The sequence below is a fragment of the Rhipicephalus sanguineus genome, unplaced genomic scaffold (assembly GCF_013339695.2).
Source record: "Rhipicephalus sanguineus isolate Rsan-2018 unplaced genomic scaffold, BIME_Rsan_1.4 Seq1068, whole genome shotgun sequence".
Taxonomy (NCBI): Eukaryota; Metazoa; Arthropoda; class Arachnida; order Ixodida; family Ixodidae; genus Rhipicephalus; species Rhipicephalus sanguineus.
The window spans coordinates 28,410-48,467 of NW_023614267.1; the positions used below are offsets into that span (position 1 = coordinate 28,410).

Genomic DNA, 20,058 nt, shown 5'->3' on the forward strand with positions numbered 1-20,058 from the left:
GTGCCCTCCTGCGAAGAAAACGAGCATAGTCTCATGCCACGGACTGCACAATTCGACAAAGAGGTAAGAAGAGTGCAACAACACTGCACCCGGTTACAACCTAATGAAAATGTCAACTGTGCCCACAGCCATTGCGAACCCTCCCACAGAGAATTCGCATAAGTGCTCCATCCAATAGAGCTTACTCATTCTCGTGCTGCCAAGCACTTCTCGAGTGTTTCAGATAGCAGACTCTCGCAAACAGACCCTTGTTTGTGTCGCTGGTTTTGTGTAAGAAAATTGGAAACGTTTTAGAAAATTTCATTACCGATTCTGACACCACTACTGAGCCGAAAGTAATGTTTTAAGTAGCAACAACAACCTTTAACTCTTAATATGCACAGTATGTACACTGGCCGAGAAAAATTATTCATGGTTTGACCGGAAACCAGCTAGCACGGCTGTCTTTCACAGGTGAAGGGCAGGCGCACCCCTGTTCTATGGATGCAGCTGCCATTTTTTCTTAGGTTGCAACCGAGTGTAGCTTCGCTTCCGTCAGTGTCCACTCCCCTAACCTAAACCTTGACCTCTCTTCTTTTATAATCTTGGCTTGTCAGCCAAAACAAACGAACAAGGGCACAGCCAGGATTTCATTTCGGAAGATGGGGTCCTACACCTCATGTGTGTTTCTACATATTGTCACGTCGCTTCAGAGGTCCAGGCAGGGTTTATTTAACGTAGAGTAACAGGGCTCTTGCCAGACGCGTCGGTTGAGCTTGTTCGCCAAAAGGGACAGCGCGCGCACTTCTTCCTTTCGTGGCCTGTGCCTCTGCCTTTGCGTATAACCCACTACTACAGGTGGCATTATTCCCTCCTCCGCGAAAAAGAGCATCGGCTCGATGCTGCAAGGTAGTTGTAAGAGAAAAAAAAACAAAGCAGCTTACACAACGCGAATGGACAATGGTGAAATGTTACGCGCGCAGTCAATGAACGGTGAGGCGATGCTAGTGGCACAAATAAAGGAAACAAAAAAAATGAACGGTAGGAAAATTATGAACGCGCAAAATAAGGCTTCATGCGCACGACATGAACTATGTCGGAGCTCGGTTGTCTTCGTTGTGTTCCAGTTGACGACGCAGTGTCCGGAACCACTTCGTAGTTTACGTCGCTCACGCGGCGTAACACCTTATACGGACCGAAGTATCTGCTCAGCAACTTTTCGGAGAGGCCACGGCGACGAACAGGGGTCCACACCCAAACTTTGTCTCCTGGACTGTAGGATACGTCTCTGTGGCGGACGTTGTAGCGTCGTGCATCTGCCTGTTGCTGCAGACCGATGTGCAGTCGCGCGAGCTGGCGAGCTTCCTCTGCACGCTCTGCAAATTCTTCGGCGTCAGTTGTTAACTGATCAGCGTCTTGACAAGGAAGCATAGCGTCCAACATCGTCTGAACCTCGCGGCCGTAGAGAAGGCGAAATGGTGTGAATCGCGTTGTCTCTTGCACGGCGGTGTTATAAGCGAACGTCACGTAAGGTAAAATCCGATCCCATGTTTTGTGTTTGACGTCGATATACATGGAGATCATGTCTGTGACGGTCTTATTTAACCGCTCGGTAAGTCCGTTGCTCTGCGGATGGTAGGCAGTCGTCTTTCGATGTTTAGTGTTGCTTAATCGAAAAACTTCATCCATGAGCTGCGCAGTGAACGCTGTGCCTCTATCGGTTATGACTGCAGAGGGAGCACCGTGACGCAGTACGACGTGGCACATGAAGAACTGTGCTACCTCGGAAGCCGTGGCTCGTGGGACCGCCTCCGTCTCGGCATACCGTGTCAGATAGTCAGTTGCGACAATCACCCATTTGTTGCCGTCGGGAGACAGAGGAAAAGGCCGAGAAGGTCCATGCCAACTTGGTCAAATGGCTTATGAGGAGGGTCAATTGGTTGAAGTAGTCCAGCCTGCTACGGGATGATGTCTTCCGGCGCTGGCATTCACGACAGCCTTGGACGTACTGCTTGACGCTTGCCGAAAGGTCCGGGCCAATAGTAAGTCTCGCCGACTCTAGCGGAGGTTCGTGAGTAGCCTAGGTGGCAGCAGATGTGGGCTCGTCATGACAAGCGAAGAGGACGTCGTCCCGCATGTCCCTTGGAACCACGAGGAGGAAGCGCGGCTCGTAGAACGAGTGTTTTTCTTGTACAGGACATTGTCTCGGAGGCAGAATGATGTCAACACGCGGATAGATGGCGTGGTATAACTGCGCTACGACCCTCTAAATAATCGATGACCGGTCGAATTTCTTCATCGTCTCGCTGCCGTCTGCTCAAGTCCGATGAGGCTAAGGGCGCCCAGGAAACCGTCATCGTCCTCTGCTTCTTGGTTGACGAGATGAATGGGTGCACGCGACAGTGTATCAGCGTCTTCGTGCTTCCGGCCAGACTTATAGACGATGGTTACATCAAATTCCTGTAGGCGCAAGCTCCACCGGGCCAGTCGTCCTGAGGGATCACGTATGTTTGCCAACCAGCACAGGGCATGGTGGTCTGTCACCACTTTGAATGGACGACCATAGAGGTAAGGGCGAAACTTGGTGATCGCCCATACGACTGCGAGGCATTCTTTCTCTGTGGTCGAGTAATTCGCCTCGGCACGGGACAGGGAGCGGCTGGCATAGGCTATTACTCTCCTCTCCGTGTTGATGCTGGACGAGCACTGCGCCGAGGCCGATGTTGCTGGCGTCAGTATGCACCTCGGTGTCAGCATCATCGTCAAAATGTGCAAGAACGGGTGCTGACTGCATGCGCTGTCGTAGTTCGGCAAAAGCAGCCTGTTGCTCGTTATCCCAAACAAATGGCGTGTCGTCTCTTGTAAGGCGAGTCAAGGGTTCCGCTATCTTGGAAAAGCCTTTAATAAACCGTCGATAATAGGCGCACAAGCCCAGGAAGCGCCGGACAGCCTTCTTGTCGGTAGGAGCCGGAAATGTTGCTACAGCGGTAAGCTTGTCAGGATCGGGTCGGACTCCTCTGGCGCTCACTACATGGCCGAGGAACTTGAGCTCTTCATAACCAAAGTGACACTTTTCTGGTTTGAGTGTGAGATCTGCCGATCGAATAGCCTCTAGGACACTACGCAGGCGGTGGAGATGTTGCTCGAACGTTTCAGAAAAGACGACTACATCATCGAGGTACACGAGACAAGTCTGCCACTTCAGTCCAGAAAGTACAGTGTCCATCATTCGCTGGAAAGTTGCCGGTGCTGAACACAAACCGAAAGGAAGTACTCGAAATTCATAGAGGCCGTCGGGGGTCACAAATGCCGTTTTCTCGCGGTCCCTCTCGTCTACCTCGATCTGCCAATACCCGCTTTTTAAATCCAGGGAGGAAAAATACTGGGCACGGCGTAGCCTATCTAATGAGTCGTCGATACGTGGCAGCGGGTACACGTCTTTTTTAGTCACGTTGTTCAACTTCCGGTAGTCGACGCAAAAACGTAGCGTTCCGTCTTTCTTTTTGACTAGGACGACCGGAGATGACCACGCGCTGTTGGAAGGTTCGATGATGCCGTCGTCAAGCATTTCTCGGACTTGCGTTCGAATCGCTTCGCGTTCTTTTGTTGACACGCGGTAAGGTTGCTGGTGTATCGGGCGTGCGTCGTCGTAAGTAATTATCCTGTGCCGAGTGATGGAAGTCTGGCGCACCTTAGAAGAACTGGCGAAGCATGACTGGAATTCAAGCAAGAGCCTCCGCAGTGCTGTCTGATTATCGGACGACAGGTCAGAATTTATATCGATATTGGCCAGTGACGTATCTGCGGGCTCGACTGCCTCAGATGTGAAGCAGTTCCGAACGTTTGCTATTTCGTCTGCAAACGCTAACGAAGTGCCGCGCAAAAGGTGTCGATGTTCGTTACTGAAATTCGTAACAAGCAGTTGAGATCGGCCATTACGAAGCCATATGATACTCCGAGCCGCACAAACACCTTTTGTCAGCAGGTGTTCGAGGTTACTTTCTGCGAGCGCTTCACCATTTCGTAATCCACAGCATGTGACGTCGACTATGACACTGGCTCGTGGCGGGAGCGTTACACTGTCGGCAGAAACGCGAAGAACGTCGGCACGCCGTTGATCGTCCTGCCCGTCGATTGCTCGGTCGACTGAGAAAGTGATACGACACTCTTGGAGATCAATAACAGCCCCATACTCCTGCAGGAAGTCGACACCAAGAATGACGTCGCGGGAACATTCACGTAGCACAAGGCAACTTGCTACGAAGGTAGAACCGCAAATCCGAACTCTACTCGTGCAGGTTCCCAGCGGAGTGACGACGTGGCCACCAGCCGTTCGGATCTGCGAGCCATGCCAGGGCGTGATTACCTTCTTCAAAAGTGTGGCCATTTTCCCGCTTAATATCGAATAGTCAGCCCCGGTATCCACTAAAGCATTAACCGCATAACCGTCAATCAGCACCGGTATATCGAGAGAACGCCGGCCATCCCGTTGAATCGTATCTGCACCCTTTCTTGTTTGCGTCGATCGGAGGTCTTCAGCACGTCGACTGCCAGCGACCTCGCCTCCAAAGGTCGCTTTAGTTAGTTTTCCCGGCGGGGACTGGGGGACCGAGCGCCAGCATATCGCTGGGGCGGAGATGAAAATCGCCTCGGCGACGGTGAGCGCGACTGCCGCCCGGCAGGCGGTGGCACGCGCTGCTGAGCCAGGTAGTCCTCAATGTCCCGGGGTCGCTGGCCATACCGGGGAGGCGGCGAATATGCAGAAAAGCCCCGCAGTCCGAGGCGCCGGTATGGGCACTGGCGGTACAAATGATCTGCTTCACCGCAGTGGAAGCACAGAGGCCGGTGATCTGGAGTGCGCCAAACATCGGATTTCCGAGGGGACGGGCGTCTATCGTCGATGTAATGTACTGGTTGTTCCGAACGATGTGCGACAGGACCGGCGTAAACGAAAGGTGGCGATGTACGTGTATCTTCGCAGTACTGTAGCTGCTGCGCCGACTGGAGGGAAACCGTGGGAGGTGCATGTACGAATAGCGGGGAGAGGAAGCAGGGCGCTTCAAGGCTTCCGCGTAGGTCGCACGGCGGTATTCAGTCGGCACTGCCGTGGTGTTATCGAGAGTCACAGGATCCCGGAGGGCCTGGTGTAACTCGTCCTTTATGATGCTTGCAATGGAGCTCACCGTAGGTAGGGGTGGTGCGGCAGCCTTTTGCAGCTCCTCGCGTACTACAGAGCGAATGAGTTCTCGCAGATACTCGGTGTTGCTCCCGATAGCCGTGAAAACCTGAGCATCGGACGTACTGTTGACTTGCCGCTCGTACAGGGTGGACCGATGCTGAAGCATCTTTTCCATTGTGACGGCCTCGGATAAGAACTCGGCGACCGTCTTCGGAGGGCTCCGTACAAGACCAGCGAAAAGCTGCTCCTTGACTCCTCGCATCAGATGCCGCAACTTCTTCTCCTCCGCCATTCTTGGATCAGCTCGTCTGAACAGGCGCGTCATATCTTCGACATAGGTCGTCACAGTTTCGTTGGGCATCTGGATGCGGGCCTGTATCGCTCGTTCCGCTCGCTCGTGGCGATCAGCACTGGTGTAAGTGTCTAGCAGCCGACGGCAGAATTCGCGCCACGACGTCAGCTGTTCCTCGCGGTTCTGGTACCACGTACGTGCTCCGTCCTCCAAGTAGAAGTACACACGTCGTAGTTTCGCTGCGTCGTCCCATTCGTTCAAGGCAGCCACGCGCTCGAAGTCGACCAACCAGTCTTCGACGTCTTCGAGCACGGTGCCATGGAATGGCGTCGGAACTTGTGGGCTCTCAAGTGTGTAGCGATTCACCATCGTGCTTTCCGTACCGCTTGGGGTGGTTTGAACGGAAGTGCTGGTCATACCGCTCGAAGTGGTACGCACCGTAACGTCCGCTTCGGCTTCGGGAGGCAATCCCCTGATCCTGCGGCTGGCCCGATGCACGGGAGTGTTGACTGGCACTGGGCTTGTGGTGCGACTTCCAGGAGGGGTCTGCAACATTCGTGAGGGCTACCCAGCACCTCCACCACTTGTCACGTCGCTTCAGAGGTCCAGGCAGGGTTTATTTAACGTAGAGTAACAGGGCTCTTGCCAGACGCGTCGGTTGAGCTTGTTCGCCAAAAGGGACAGCGCGCGCACTTCTTCCTTTCGTGGCCTGTGCCTCTGCCTTTGCATATACCCACTACTACAGGTGGCAATATACTGTGCTGATGGATTGGAATGCATGAATTTAGGGTAAGTGACACACATACTTTCGTTTCCCTCGCCTTCAGTTTGTATAGTGCCAGCTTAACATTGTCGCATCCATTTCAAAGCCCAGATTACCTTTAGCAGCCAGGTTCGTAGTGACATCATGTGGATATCTTAAGCAATTGTGCAGAGCTGTTATGCTCGATGTTTTGATGCCATGTTTCATTCTGTGAGCACTGTACATACAATGGCTGTAAAAAAGTTTGGCGGGCCACCCAACATGGCTACGCCACTGAGAACAAGCTTACTTGGTGGGGAAATCCCTTGCTTTTATAATTAATGCTTTCTGTAGCACTGCATTCCACCCTCTTCCACTGTTCTCCATGGAGCTAAGTTTAATTGCAGAGATTGTGCAGTGCGTGCAACGAGCTTCCATATGACAAGATCTGCAGTTCTTCTCAACTTCTCATCAGCATACCGAGATTGCCATGGTACGGTGTAGCATGCACCTACATTGCCAGAAATTTGGCATTTGCAATAAGACAATCAGTCTTTTACCTCAGAGATTAGGTGGAAGATTTGTTCTCCATGTGCTTTACATTCGGATGAAAAACAATTATGGCAAGGTGCAATTGATTATCTGCGCTCTATCCAATGTGGGGAAGAACAGGTGTAAGTTGCCAACACTTGACACCCGTAGAGCCTAACATTGTCACACTGCCCTTATGCAATTCTTACTTTCACAGCAGCAACAAAACAGCCCCTATTCTTCTGCCATTAACATAATGACACACACTCACTCGTATGAACCACAAAAAAGTTAGTATGAATGTGCTTCATGATAAACCAAGACAGACCCGATGTTCAGTTGGCTGTCTCAGAGCTCTGTCAAATCAAATCAAATCAAATTTTATTCATTCATAACATAATGTACAAGATAAGGATACAGAAGGAGGTCCCGTAGTGTAAACTGAAATGGGACCTCCTATGCAATATTACATAAATATTTGATTGGCAACGACAGTAGCAAAGAATAGAATATTACAAATTCAATAATAATGAATACAGATACAAGAAAAAGACGATGTTATCATAAACTATGTGTCATCGATAATAAAATAACATGAAAAGAGAAAAAATAAAACAACAGTTTTGAGGTGAGATGTCAAGTCGAAAAACCAGTATACAGAACAGTGAATGTCACATAACAAGAACTTTTTCAATTCATGGCGAAATTTATGGGTTTTTTTTGGATTTTTTAGAAATTGTAATGCATTCCACAATGATGTCGGCAAAGTGAACTGTTTCTTTGCCATATTAGTTTCGCACTTTGGGCAGAATGAAGTTGTTATGCTGCGCGAAACGAGTTGGGTTAGTATTATAAAGATGAGAAGGAATTATGACAAGAGATCTTCATTAATTAGTTTGAAAGAAAAGTGGCGAGATTGTATTTTACAAGGGCAACATCGAGAATGTTTTTTCTTGAAGTAACTGTTTAGCATTTGTATGTGGGGTGACTTGACGTGATTAATCTACTTGCCCGTTCTGAATGATTTGTAGCGTTTTAGGTGAGTATTGTACGTGTTACCCCGGAGGTTATCAGTAATTAATGTGGGAGTGTACGAACGTAGAATAAGTGAGAGTAGTACCGGTCGTGAAAAAATGAACTGCCCTAAAGAGGATGCGTATTCATGTAGAACTTTTTTGTTAACGTGTTACATGGTTTTTGAAATTTCAAGTGTACGGTCATATTTACACCTAGTATACGCATCTTAACTAGCTGATAATGGGTGGTTATCAATGAAAATGGCGGAATGCACTCTGTGATTTTATTTTTGTGATAAAACACAATGAAATTGAGTTTTTGGGATCTTGGTAAGTCATTATTTTACACCATCCAGCAGTTATGAGGTCACTGTTAAGCCGTTACTACTAGTGATAGATCTTCGTCAAATAATGATTGTGGTGTCATCAGCATATATATGCACAAATGTAGCAGAGCGTGTTACGATCCACGGACCTCTGGGTTATGGGCCCACACTTCCACTGCCTTTGGCCATCTCACCAGAACAAGACTGTCTTTCTGTCAATGTTCTCAACTCATTATTTGTCAACCTACTTTTCGAAGAGCAATAAAGCAGCACCACCCATCTAAAGTTCGTTTTGAAGCACCTACATCACTGCAGACTTGCCCACACGTTTGCCCTTATCAATGCACACAGCTGTAAATATTGCGGCCCGTGTAAAGAGACCAAGCCTTCTGCCACAACGGTGGTGTTTTATCAGATAAGCGACTTCTTTTCTTTGTGCTACCTAAGCAATGTTGTTATCTCACGTGCAACAAAAAGAGAAAATGGCAGTCAGAGAACAACATGAGTGCTAAGAAAGCATCGCTAATTTTTCGAGACCCTGATCGGTTGCTGCTGACAAGTCGTTGCTATACGCTGCACAGGCTGTAGATAACGTCAACCAGCGTTGCAATCGGAAATGTTTTCAGCAATAAACTCCCATATTGTCCCTTTTCTTCCAATAGTAAAGACGAATATTCTGTGTCGAGGGTCATTTCAACACGCACGTTTGAAGAAGGCAGGAGGATACACTCCTACAGAAATACGACAAACTCTCACAGTATTAACCTGCCCAACTAGGCCATCACAATTTCACACAGTACACTGGGCCACACTTGGAACCCGTATTCCGTCATGACAGCTGCACCAAGAGCTTTCCTTGGGCAGAATAACACTTTCTACATTTTCTTAACATTTACGTAGTAATGGTTACAACATTGGCAACACCGGACCCTTCAATTGAATGTGGTGGGCTTAGTTGCGTTTAACCAACTCTTTTGAACATGGTTACACAGTAGCTTTCCTGAATGTGAACACATTGGAGAAAGGTGTGATAAGCACCCTTTGCTACATATTAGCGTGAGACAGCACAGTTCTATGACTGCACTTCCAAGCTGCTGCGCTGCAAGTGGTAAAGACCAAAAGAATTCACCGTCCGAGTATCGATTTCCTGGCAATAAGACGACCTACGAAACGACGTGGACCAATACTAAATGTTCAGAACGATTAAAAAATAATACATAGGGCGACCTGTCTTCCCAGACGCCAGCAGCACTCGCGGCCATGTGTTAACAACGGCTAACGGTCTTTCAGTACTAAGGAGTCGTGTGTTCCAGCGAGCCGATAAAAGTCAACGTCGCTCAAGTGAATGCAGCAAGGGATTTGAGGCCCCGCGCATTTAGCCGCGCCTGTGCCTCTAAGCAGGCACGAAGACTCGAGACAAAAGGTGCGCTTCGGCGCATTGTCTTCCCGTCTTGCCCGCCAGTTCGTCAATGCCGAACGCCGGGGAAGGTAGGAAAAGGTCAAGAACCTCGCGAGGTTCCACGATCGGGCCCTGTAAATACGCACGCGGAACTGCAACGGAAAAATGTGCGGGAAAAAAATTAATTGAAACGCGAGCAAAAAAAATAGACATAAAGTACAAAAGCGGCGACTTTGACAGGCCAGTTTTGCGACAAATACACACAAAAGCAGCGGTCTCCGCCGTTTTGTTGTTGTGTAGCCGTTGGAAACGCTCTTTGGGCCAGTCGTGCGTCGCCGCGTTCGCTACGACCGCTTTCTCGGCGCATTCGGACATCTTGGCCAGACAAAGAAAGAAAGAAAAAAAATCCGGCAGATCCCACGCACTGTGGAATCGATGTAATGCGAAGCAGCCAGAAAAGAGCTGCATACATCGCTTTGTTTATTTTTGAGCCAAATGAAATCATTCGTGCCATATCATCTAGTTCACCATATATCGCATGTTGCCATGCCGCGTGCATGCGCAATGTGGTATATACCGTGCCAATGAAACGTATATTCTGGTAATACACTGCATGACTGGTCATTTATGTTCATCACACCTCCTGTCATGCCATACCAATTTCGGTATATATTCAGTTATCTAAACGGCCGGAAGCGCACCATAACAGTGTCATGTAAATCATACCGTACATGACATGCAGAACATAATTCGCATGTTAGGACCCGTCATTTATGCTCGTCATACAGTCACATCGCACAATACCAATTTTGGTGTATATCAAACGAGCAAAGTGGCCGCGAGTCCACCATGAGCGTGGCGTGTAAATTATGCCATACATGACATGCATGTCATGGTTTTCATGTTACCACCTGTCATTTATGTTCGTCATACATTCGCGTCACGCAATGCCAATTTTGGTGTATATCAAGCTAGCGAAACGGCCGCGATCGGACAATGAGTGTGGCATGTAAATCATGCCGTAAATGATATGCATATCATAATTTTCAAGTTACCACCTGTCATATATGTTTGCAATACAGTCACGTTGCGCAATACCAATTTTGGTGTATATCAATCGACCGAACGGCCGCGAGCGCATCGTGAGCGTGGCATGTAAATCATGTCGCACATGACTTGCCTGTCACGATTTTCATGTTACCACCTCTTATTTACGTTCGTCATGCAGGCGCGTCGTGCAATACCAATTTTGGTGTATATCAAGCCCGCGAAACGGCCACGAATGGGCCATGAGCATGGCATGTAAATCATGACATACATGACATGCATGTCATGATTTTCATAATACCACCTGTTATTCATGTTCTTCATACAGTCACATCGCGCAATACCAATTTTGGTGTAGATCAACCTAGCGAAACGGCCGCGAGTTCGTCACGAGCGTGGCACGTAAATTATGTCGTGCATGACACGCGTGTCATGATTTTCATGTTACCACCTTTAATTTACGTTCGTCATACAGTCGCGTCGTGCAATACCAATTTTGGTGTATATCATGCCAGCGAAACGGCCGCGAATTCACCATGAGCGTGGCATGTACATCATGACATACATGACATGCATGTCATGGTTTTCATGTTACCACCTGTTATGTTCTTCATACAGTCACATCGCGCAATACCAATTTTGGTGTATATCAACCGAGCGAAACGGCCGCGAGTGCGTCGTGAGCGTTGCATGCAAATTATGCCGTGCATGACACGCGTGTCATGATTGTCATGTTACCACCTCTAATTTACGTTCGTCATACAGTCGCGTCGCGCAATACCAATTTTGGTGTATATCAAGCCAGCGAAACGGCCGCGAATGCACCATGAGCGTGGCATGTAAATCATGACATACATGTCATGGTTTTCATGTTACCACCTGTTACTCATGTTCTTATAGTCACATCGCGCAATACCAATTTTGGTGTATATCAACCTAGCGAAACGGCCGCGAGTGCGTCATGAGCGTGGCATGTAAATCATGACGTACATGACACGCGTGTCATGATTTTCATGTTACGACGTGTCAGTTATGTTCGTCATGTTGAAATCTCATCATACCAGTTTTGGTGTATATGAAATTAACGGAATGGCCGCAAGAGCCCCAAGGCCGTGGAATGTAAATCATGCTGTTCATGACATGCATGTCATGATTTTCATATTATGACCTGTCATTTATGTTCGTAATACGGTCATGTTATTCCATACCAATTTTGGTATGCATCCGATTAACGAAACGGCCAGGAGAGCACAAAGTCGTAGGCGGCTATATAGATAGATAGGTAGATACGCTCAAACTCGCAGAAGTTCGCTAAGAAATGCTTCGCGTTTAAAACCACGACCTCCTCTATAAACTTACGACCTGCTCATACCGCCGCTCCCCGTGTCGCCAGATTTGCTTTTGCATGTTTGCTTTTTTTTTAGTTCTCCAAAGTGCCGCAGCACGCCTTGGCGCCACAACTTACCCCCATCCCTGCAGCCGCCAAGCCGCTGTTCTGCTTGGTGGGCGCGTGCGTTCGCTTGACGTTGTGGCACTCGAAGGCTATCGCTTGTCACATCTATCTTTAATAGAAAAAAAGTAGAGCTGGGCAATTGACGTAGTGCACAGGACGTATAACCAACGTGTAGCGAGAGCGACGGAGTGGATATCGAGGGATGGCTAGCGCAGCCGAGGTAAACAGCCGATTTAGGTGGCTTGGTGAAATTCAAATTGATACTTGAGGGATAAAACGGAATTGGCGTGTGCAAGACGGGTAAGAGATCATTGCGAGAGGTCTTTACCCTGCAGTGGACACAGAATAGTCTGGTCATGATAATGACATCGGATATTTCACCCCTGCATTGAGATATTTGAAACTTGTTGGATATCTGGGAGACTGTCTGGTCCAAAAAGCAGTGTTTACTGGATCCTCGGGCAGTACTTTGCTTTGAGCAGGGCTGAATTTTAGCAAAACAGCCATTTGGGCTAGTTGGTAACGGTTCATATCTTAAAGCAAATAGGCGCACTATGGGAACAAGGACAAAAGGAAGGAACCGACGACACAAAGCGCACTATGCGCTTTGTGTGCGCTTTGTGTCGTCGGTTCCTTCCTTTTGTCCTTGTTCCCATAGTGCGCCTATTTGCTTTAAGATATGGCTGAATTTTAGTTCTGCCAGTTTTTGCAGATGTAATGCTGATGGACTGTAGGAAAAGCGTGGGTGCTAGGTAGAATGTGCATATATATGTATATTCCCTTATGTTCTTGGATGTACTGCTCACTTTTTTTACTAGAGGTATTGTTGATTGCACTGTTAATGTTTTTGTGCACTAAGAAATTGCATTTTGCAGGTCTCAACATTTTCGTTGCAGATTAGATTTTCCTGTATTGGTATCTGATGCTTCAAAAGCAATGTTTGGACTAGATTATTATTTACTACTGGTGCTGCAGTGTACCATTGATTCTGGGAATAAGACATTCGTTTGAACCATACGCTTACTTATCTTTTTCTTGCCATTGTAAAGTGTGAATACAGTCACTTACAAATGTTTTTGAGCGTTAAAACTTGTAGGAAAATTCCAATTTTTAGCACTGAGCAAGCAATTTATGCACATAAATTATAGCGGTCAGGGACTTGTCTGCTAAGCATTTTATTGTAAGGGTGAAGGCATCAGGTGAAATGAAATTTCGTTCTTCAATCTCATGCCACAGAGGCTTTTGATGTGGCTCAGTACAGCATCACACGCATGATGTGCATTGGCGTGCGCAGGGTTCTCTGGGGGGGCGGGGGGGGAGGTGGCGAAGGCTCATTGCGGTGCCCCCCCTCCCTATTAAGTCAATGTATTGGGCAGATTTTGCGTCCCCTCTTCTTAGGTGACTAAGGGGGGGGGCTCCCTGCCCTCCCTCTGCGCACGCCTATGATGATGTGAAGGAAACAAGTGGCAGCTGAAGCCTCAGGCAGCATCATGGAATAGTACATTATTGGTGGGAAATACCATGTGGGTTAATGCTAAAAGTTCGTGGAATATAACTAGGGACAGTACAAAGTGATTTAGGCAGTTAAAAAGCATGCTTTAGATTATAAATGAAACTCGCGTTTCTATACATCGTTATTCCTATGATGGAAAGTACGCAAGAGCTGTTGTCTCGTAACGCTTTGTATGTGAATGCTCCAGCAGTAAAAGCGTGGTCGCATCGCCGGTGTGAGACGCGGCAACCGGTGTGAGACGCGGCAATGCCAGCGACGCTCGAACAGAGGCCATAACTGCAATAAACTGTGTGATAATATTTGTATGTGCGCGAAATTGCTGTAACAACGTTATGATAATCCGCCGGTTTTGTCGCACGCTTCCATCGTTAGACGTTCGCTAGACCCAAAGCACCCTGACGATAGCACAACTGCGCCCTTCTGTCGTCATCCGTGTACGGTATGACAACGATATACTTGAAGGGCGACAGGCAGGTCATGAAAACTTACACGGTCATCGCATGCGTCGTTCGTACCGTATGTCGTCTTCAATTGCGTCGTAGAAACTTCGGTTTCAACTTCTTACAAGCTCGCACCGTCTCGCCCACGAACGAATTATTTTTGCGGCTGCTAGACAGCGGCTAGGTAAGGCGCCGCTGCACAAAAAAAAAGTGAGGAAATAAGGCTTACGTACTCTGGCTTATGTGTCGCATATTGCTTCCCACGTGAAATGGGATGCGAATTCCCAGCTGGAAATCGTGTTTCCAGCCTGGTTTTCAGCTGGAAATGGCTCTTCAGGCTGGAAATTTTCCACTCCCAGCTGGAAATACAATTTCCAGCTGGGAATGAAACCCATTCCAGGCTGGAAATGGTATTTCCAGCATGGATATGGAAATAATTCCCGACTGGAAAGCCATTTCCAGCTTGACGTTTCCAGTTCCAGTTGGGAAGTTATATTTCCAGCTGGAAATCTTTCCAGCTTCAGTTGGGAAATAATTTGCTCAGCATGAAATTTTCTTGTTTGAGCGAGGAAGTGGTGTAGTTGACAAAAGGAATTCCAGCTGCCCAAAGGTTGATCTGCATACAATTAAGTGATAGCAGATTAAGTGTATAATGCAGACCGTGCATTTAGACATGACTTAGAACAGTGGTTATCAAATGGGGTCCGCGAGGTCATTCTTCGGGGTCTGCAACACCCAATTAAGCTTGCAAAAAAAGAGAGAGTTTTTTGAAGGCCCACTATGTCCCGTGACAGCGGCCCCTTCTGGTTTTTGGTATGCTTCACTGCATTACATTTGTGCAGTGCGACGGAGCTGACTTATGTTTCTCCTTCATGAGGTGGCTGTTAAGTTTCTGTTGCAGTTTTCTACGACATATGCGAGCATGCTTTTTCCAGGCTTGCATATTTGAAAAACAAACTTCGCGATAAAGAGGTTGAATGTGGCTGCAGGCTAGAGAACTTATTGACAAGTTGTTCAGATCGCATTGACGTGGCACTTTTGCCTGACCATTCTTTGCCACGTAGAAATAAAAGGCACCTATTTCACACGCTGCATATTGCGTATAACCCACCCACCCCCTCTTCCTCTGACTGCAAGGGGTCCCCCTGAAACATCCATGTCTGAGAACCACATTGAATATTCACATGGCACATAGGATACATTTTACAACCGTGATCTTCCGCACCCCGTACGGCTGGGTTGCAAAAAAATTGAAAAATATGTATGGCTGGGGTAACACGCACTTTTATTTGACCTTTTCAGTAGTCGTGCGCCCGGTCGACACGGCATTACAAATATGTTACAACTGTATACGCCCAACCAAGTGCTTGCTCAGTTCATCATTGAGCCGTTGCGCCAATAGCTAGTGTTTAAACATAGTAGTTTCTTCCTTGTGAAAAGGGGCATTCTTTTCAGCATTCGCCATTGACTGCCACGATCGAATAGCAGTGAACTTTGCTAACTTGCTCCCTCCGACGCCGCGGCCCTGAAAACGCCGCACTCTATGGCACTGCCGCGATGTTGTTGGCGTCTCAGTAGCACTATTCTCGTATCATTTCTCGGTGACTTATGACTTAATGCTAATAATACCTACTCTAATATAAGTACAGCGTACAAAAGTTATGTTTCTTTTTTTAAGGTTAACACCATTAAAGACAGCGGTCCGATAGACCGCATAAATTATTATGTCGCCGCAGTCAGCCACAGTTTCGTACAGCACATGGCGGCTAGTCGTGGTGATATTGGTGATATCTGTGCGTGTGTGTGCTCGGTGTTCGCTACTCTAGGGATTTCCTTGATGAATATCTGTGCGACAGTTACATGGAATAGTTCTTTGTGGTCAGGTTTATCTCTGGAAAGTGTTACAGTGATGACCAGCATGTTCGAGCGGTTTTTATTGCTTTACTGTGTGCGCGTCTTGGATACACCAGCGCCCGATCAAGGGACACGCGATTTTCTCAGCTCTAATTGTTCCATTTGGAGGTAAGTTGCACTTATATATTTCAAGTATAAGTGAACGTTTGTCTCGAATGTTTGTGGGCTTCGTTATCACGATGTCATGTTACCTGGCTGCGTGTAATTTTACATATGCGCGAAGTACACTACAGGCCGGTTTGTGTAAGCAGCCTTTGTCTCCAGTAGCCCTGTGCCGTGCAATGCTTGTGCCTACTGGTGCGCATGCGTTATGCAACAAACGCGAGTAATTACATATGTTCGAGTGACTCATTGGACGCCTATTCGAGTAGTTTAAGGTCGATATAAATAATCGTTACATAGCACCTACAGTAGAACCGCAGTGCTCATCAGATCTTGTTCACCTTGCTTTGCACTGCATTGACTTTGTATTGTGGTACTGCTTTTGAAAGCTGTATTGATGCTGTTCATGTTATTTGGTAAAACTATAATTTTGCTAGAATTGCGTTTTATGGGTCATTGTGGTTTTGATGTTTGCTCATTATGTATAATATTTTTTTTTCAGGTGGTGTACGAGGATATGAGCAAACTCATTCTACATCTCGAGATATGTTCTAACACTTGCTACAAGCGTTCAAATAAATGCTGTTAAATTTCACCGCCATGTTCTTCGACTGTGTGCAGTTCACTGGACAAACAGGTCCTGTAGGAACCATGCTAAGACGCATGCGATAGCCGCGAGGTCAAATCTGGAAACTCTTCCATTTCGCTGGGAATGAAGGATTCCAACTAGAAATTTTGCCATTTCCTGCTGGAAATATTTGCTGAAATATTTCCATTCCCAACTGGAAATATTTCCATTCCCAGCTGGGTTATGGAACCTGGAAATTTTTCCAGGCTGGAAATTTTCCCATTTCCAGCTGGGAATTTTCCAGCCTGGAAAGATTTCCAGGTTTCATAACCCAGCTGGGAATGGGAATCATTTTCACCTGGGTTTCGTTTGCCTGCACTTAGATGGGGACGCAAAAGCGCTCGCACAGAGATTGAGATCCGGTAACGAACTTCCCGGCCCTCCACCACGGTGCGTCTCACACCCAAATGTTGCTTCGAGACGTTAAATCAGTGTATTGCTCGATCCACGCGTTAGAGACTACAAAAACAATGAGAGGAACGCGCACACACGAGTGCACCACAAGTCGTGCGTCGCCTGCTATGGGGAAAGTTGTGGCGGCACCTGGCGGTACTCCCTACACGGCAATTTTTAGCTCCACACGCCTCCGTAGGGATGGCGCCGGTGAGCAGTCGTAAGTTTATAGAGGAGGTCGTGGAAAAAACCCGCGCCGCACAGACGCGCCGATGAACGCGCGAAAGAAAAAAGAAAGAAAACCCGAGCCCGCGGCAACGCGTTCTTCTTTTTTTTCCCGCGCGCGCCGCTTCGACACGAGAGTTGCATTAATGAACGCGACTCACACAGTGGTACCGGTAGAAACAAGGGCGCTAGCGTGGATACGTACTAGGCACGGCTTGATCGAGAAACAACGGCAACACCGACGCGGCGTCCAACGCGGGAGTCGAAGCAGAGAGGGCCGCCATGTTGGTTGTTTGCGAAGTAGGGAAAAGCCGGCACGGCGTGCGCCGTTCGTCACCGCGAAAAAAATGGCACCGCATGCGCGCACGTTGGCGCGAAATTCGACGTTGGAACATGGCAAATATTGCCGACATAATATTTTGAGAAGGTTAGACATCGCGAGACATGTTATACTTACCTAATAGACAGATTGGTAGCCCTCTTGATTGCAGGAACACTTTCTGGAACAACCGCAGAGACGAAAGAAGTGGCGGAAAACAAAGCGATTCAGCTTACATTTTGGCAGGCGCGCAGTACGCTTCGCTAAGTGTCGATTACGATAGTGTTCAGCATGGTTGGAATAGTGGTGTGGAAAATACGACAGAACGGAAAGCAACGCCAAGATGTATAAGTTGAAACAGTGTTCTTTTTTTTAATCTGTTAAAATAATAATCTGGGGTTTAACGTCCCAAAACCACGATATGATTATGAGACACGCCGTAGTGGAGGGCCCCGGAAATTTCGACCACCTTGGGTTCTTTAACGTGCACCTAAATCTAAGTACACGGGCCTCAAACATTTTCGCCTCCATCGAAAATGCAGCCGCCGCGGCCGGGATTTGATACCGCGACCTTCGGGTCAGCAGTCGAGCGCCATAACCACTAGACCACCGTGGCGGGGCTTTTTTTTTTAAATCTGTTATCACGTGTACAGCGGTCATAGTTTGTCGGGACACTGCAGCGGAGGCCGGCTTGCAGTAGACGATTCCGATTGTAAGCCTGGATATGTTCCGAATAAGAGGCATGCATCCATATGTGTGCGCAATGTTCCTCGTCAGGGGGGGGGGGCAAAAAAACCACAGCATATCCACGGGGTGAATATTGATGATGAGTGGGGCGAAGCTCTCGTACGGCAGGATCTTGGCGGCGGCGTCGCGCAGCTTCACGCCAGTACATGATCAACGACGTGAGATCGGGCCGGTTTATACTAAAGGGTCGATGAGAGTCATGGCGAATTGCAGCTCACTTTAATTTTACATGTACGCTGTGAATTTTTATTGTTTAATCACGCACAGGAGAAATCTCACCAGGCACTACCTTGGAGGTAAATGGCTGCTAATGGGGAATGAGAGGCAGAAGAAGTCGGCTTTTACCTAACATTTACACTTCTACTTCTACTAACGTTTCGTACTGGAACATGCCAATGGCTGCTAATGGGGAATGAGAGACAGAAGAAGTCGGCTTTTAGTTAACGCGCACGCTGCCAATTTTTTATTGTTCAACAACGCACAGGAGAAATCTCCCACCGGCACCACCTTGGAGGTCAAGATCTGGTACTAGCGTTAAGACTGGTTACGCACTACGACGGGGACGAACGGGCCGCTTTAAGGGGCTTCGCCCCTAAAAGTTCTTCGCAGCACCCCCCCCCTTCCTACAGAGGCGTAGCCAGAAACTTTTAGGGGCGAAGCTCCTTATGCCGTGGGTCTGTCCATCCTCCGTTTTGTAGCGTTGTAGTAGCCACCTCTATCTCGTGAGAAGCGCGCGTTCTGGTATGCAGTAGCACGTGGCAGTAGAAGAAGAAGACGACGTTGCCGAGTGAGACTCTCGTGCGTGTTTGCCATGTGTGGCATTCTTTCTTCTTTACTGCGCGCGTTCTGGTATGCAGTAGAAGAAGACGACGTTTCAGAAGTAACGCGCCATGAGGCTCCCTCACGCTTTCTATTTAGCTCGGAGTCGCGAGATGGAAGACAAGGCTGCGGAACGGAGGGCACGGAAGGCGGCGGCAGCGCGCGCCTCGCAGACAGAATCCTGAGGTGAGAGCCCCGCGACGCCGAAGGTGCACGTCGACGGCCGCGAAGCAGATTCCGCCGTTCGAGCCCGCCCAAGCCGAAGCTGCTCGACAAGCTGCACGGCTGCGGCGAGAAGACCCCGCCGTTCGAGCCCGCGAGGCACGAAGCTGCACGGCTGCGGCGAGAAGAACCCACGCCGTTCGAGCCCGCGAGGCCGAAGCTTCTCGACAAACTGCACGGCTGCGGCGCGAAGACCCCGCCTTTCGAGCCCGCGAGGCCGAAGCTGCTCGACAAGCTGCACGGCTGCCGCGCGAAGACCCCGCCGTTCGAGCCGCGAGGCCGAGCTGCACGGCTGCGGCGCGAATCGGATCTTCAAAATGTGAAGGACCGTGAAGCGGCGTGAAAGCGCGCGTACCGGCAGGCAGAGCCCGAGGCTGTGCGAGCACGTGAAGTGGCTGCAAAACGCATCAGGCGGGCTCTGCCCGAAGGCGCCGACGCCCGCTTCCAGCGGGACTTCCTTGATAACAGTTGCGCCCATAGTTGCGGTGTGGGCAACAATTGTGGTTCTCAAACAATCTATCACAATATCTTCCATCAAGAAGGACCACGCTCGCTCCAATGCCATCGCCGTGCTGCAGCGAGAGTTAGCTTCGCCCCACTCATCAGCATACACCACGTGGATATGCTGTGATTTTTTTTCGGGGGGGGGGGGGGGTTTCAACCATACTTTATGTATGTTCGTGCGTGTGCTTGTATGTGTGCGTGTATATATACGCAAGAAAAATGGAAAATTTTCGGGGGGCTTTGAACCCCCAACACCCCCCCCCGCCCT

General features: G+C 48.5%; 1 long non-coding RNA gene across 1 annotated transcript; it reads left to right on the forward strand.

The window, feature by feature from the left end:
• The first annotated feature begins 15,906 nt into the window (after positions 1–15,906).
• On the forward strand, positions 15,907–16,528 carry LOC125756501 (uncharacterized). The gene is made up of 2 exons (XR_007414553.1): positions 15,907–15,939; positions 16,436–16,528. It is a non-coding gene; the product is annotated as an uncharacterized LOC125756501 (long non-coding RNA).
• Positions 16,529–20,058: the final 3,530 nt, after the last annotated feature.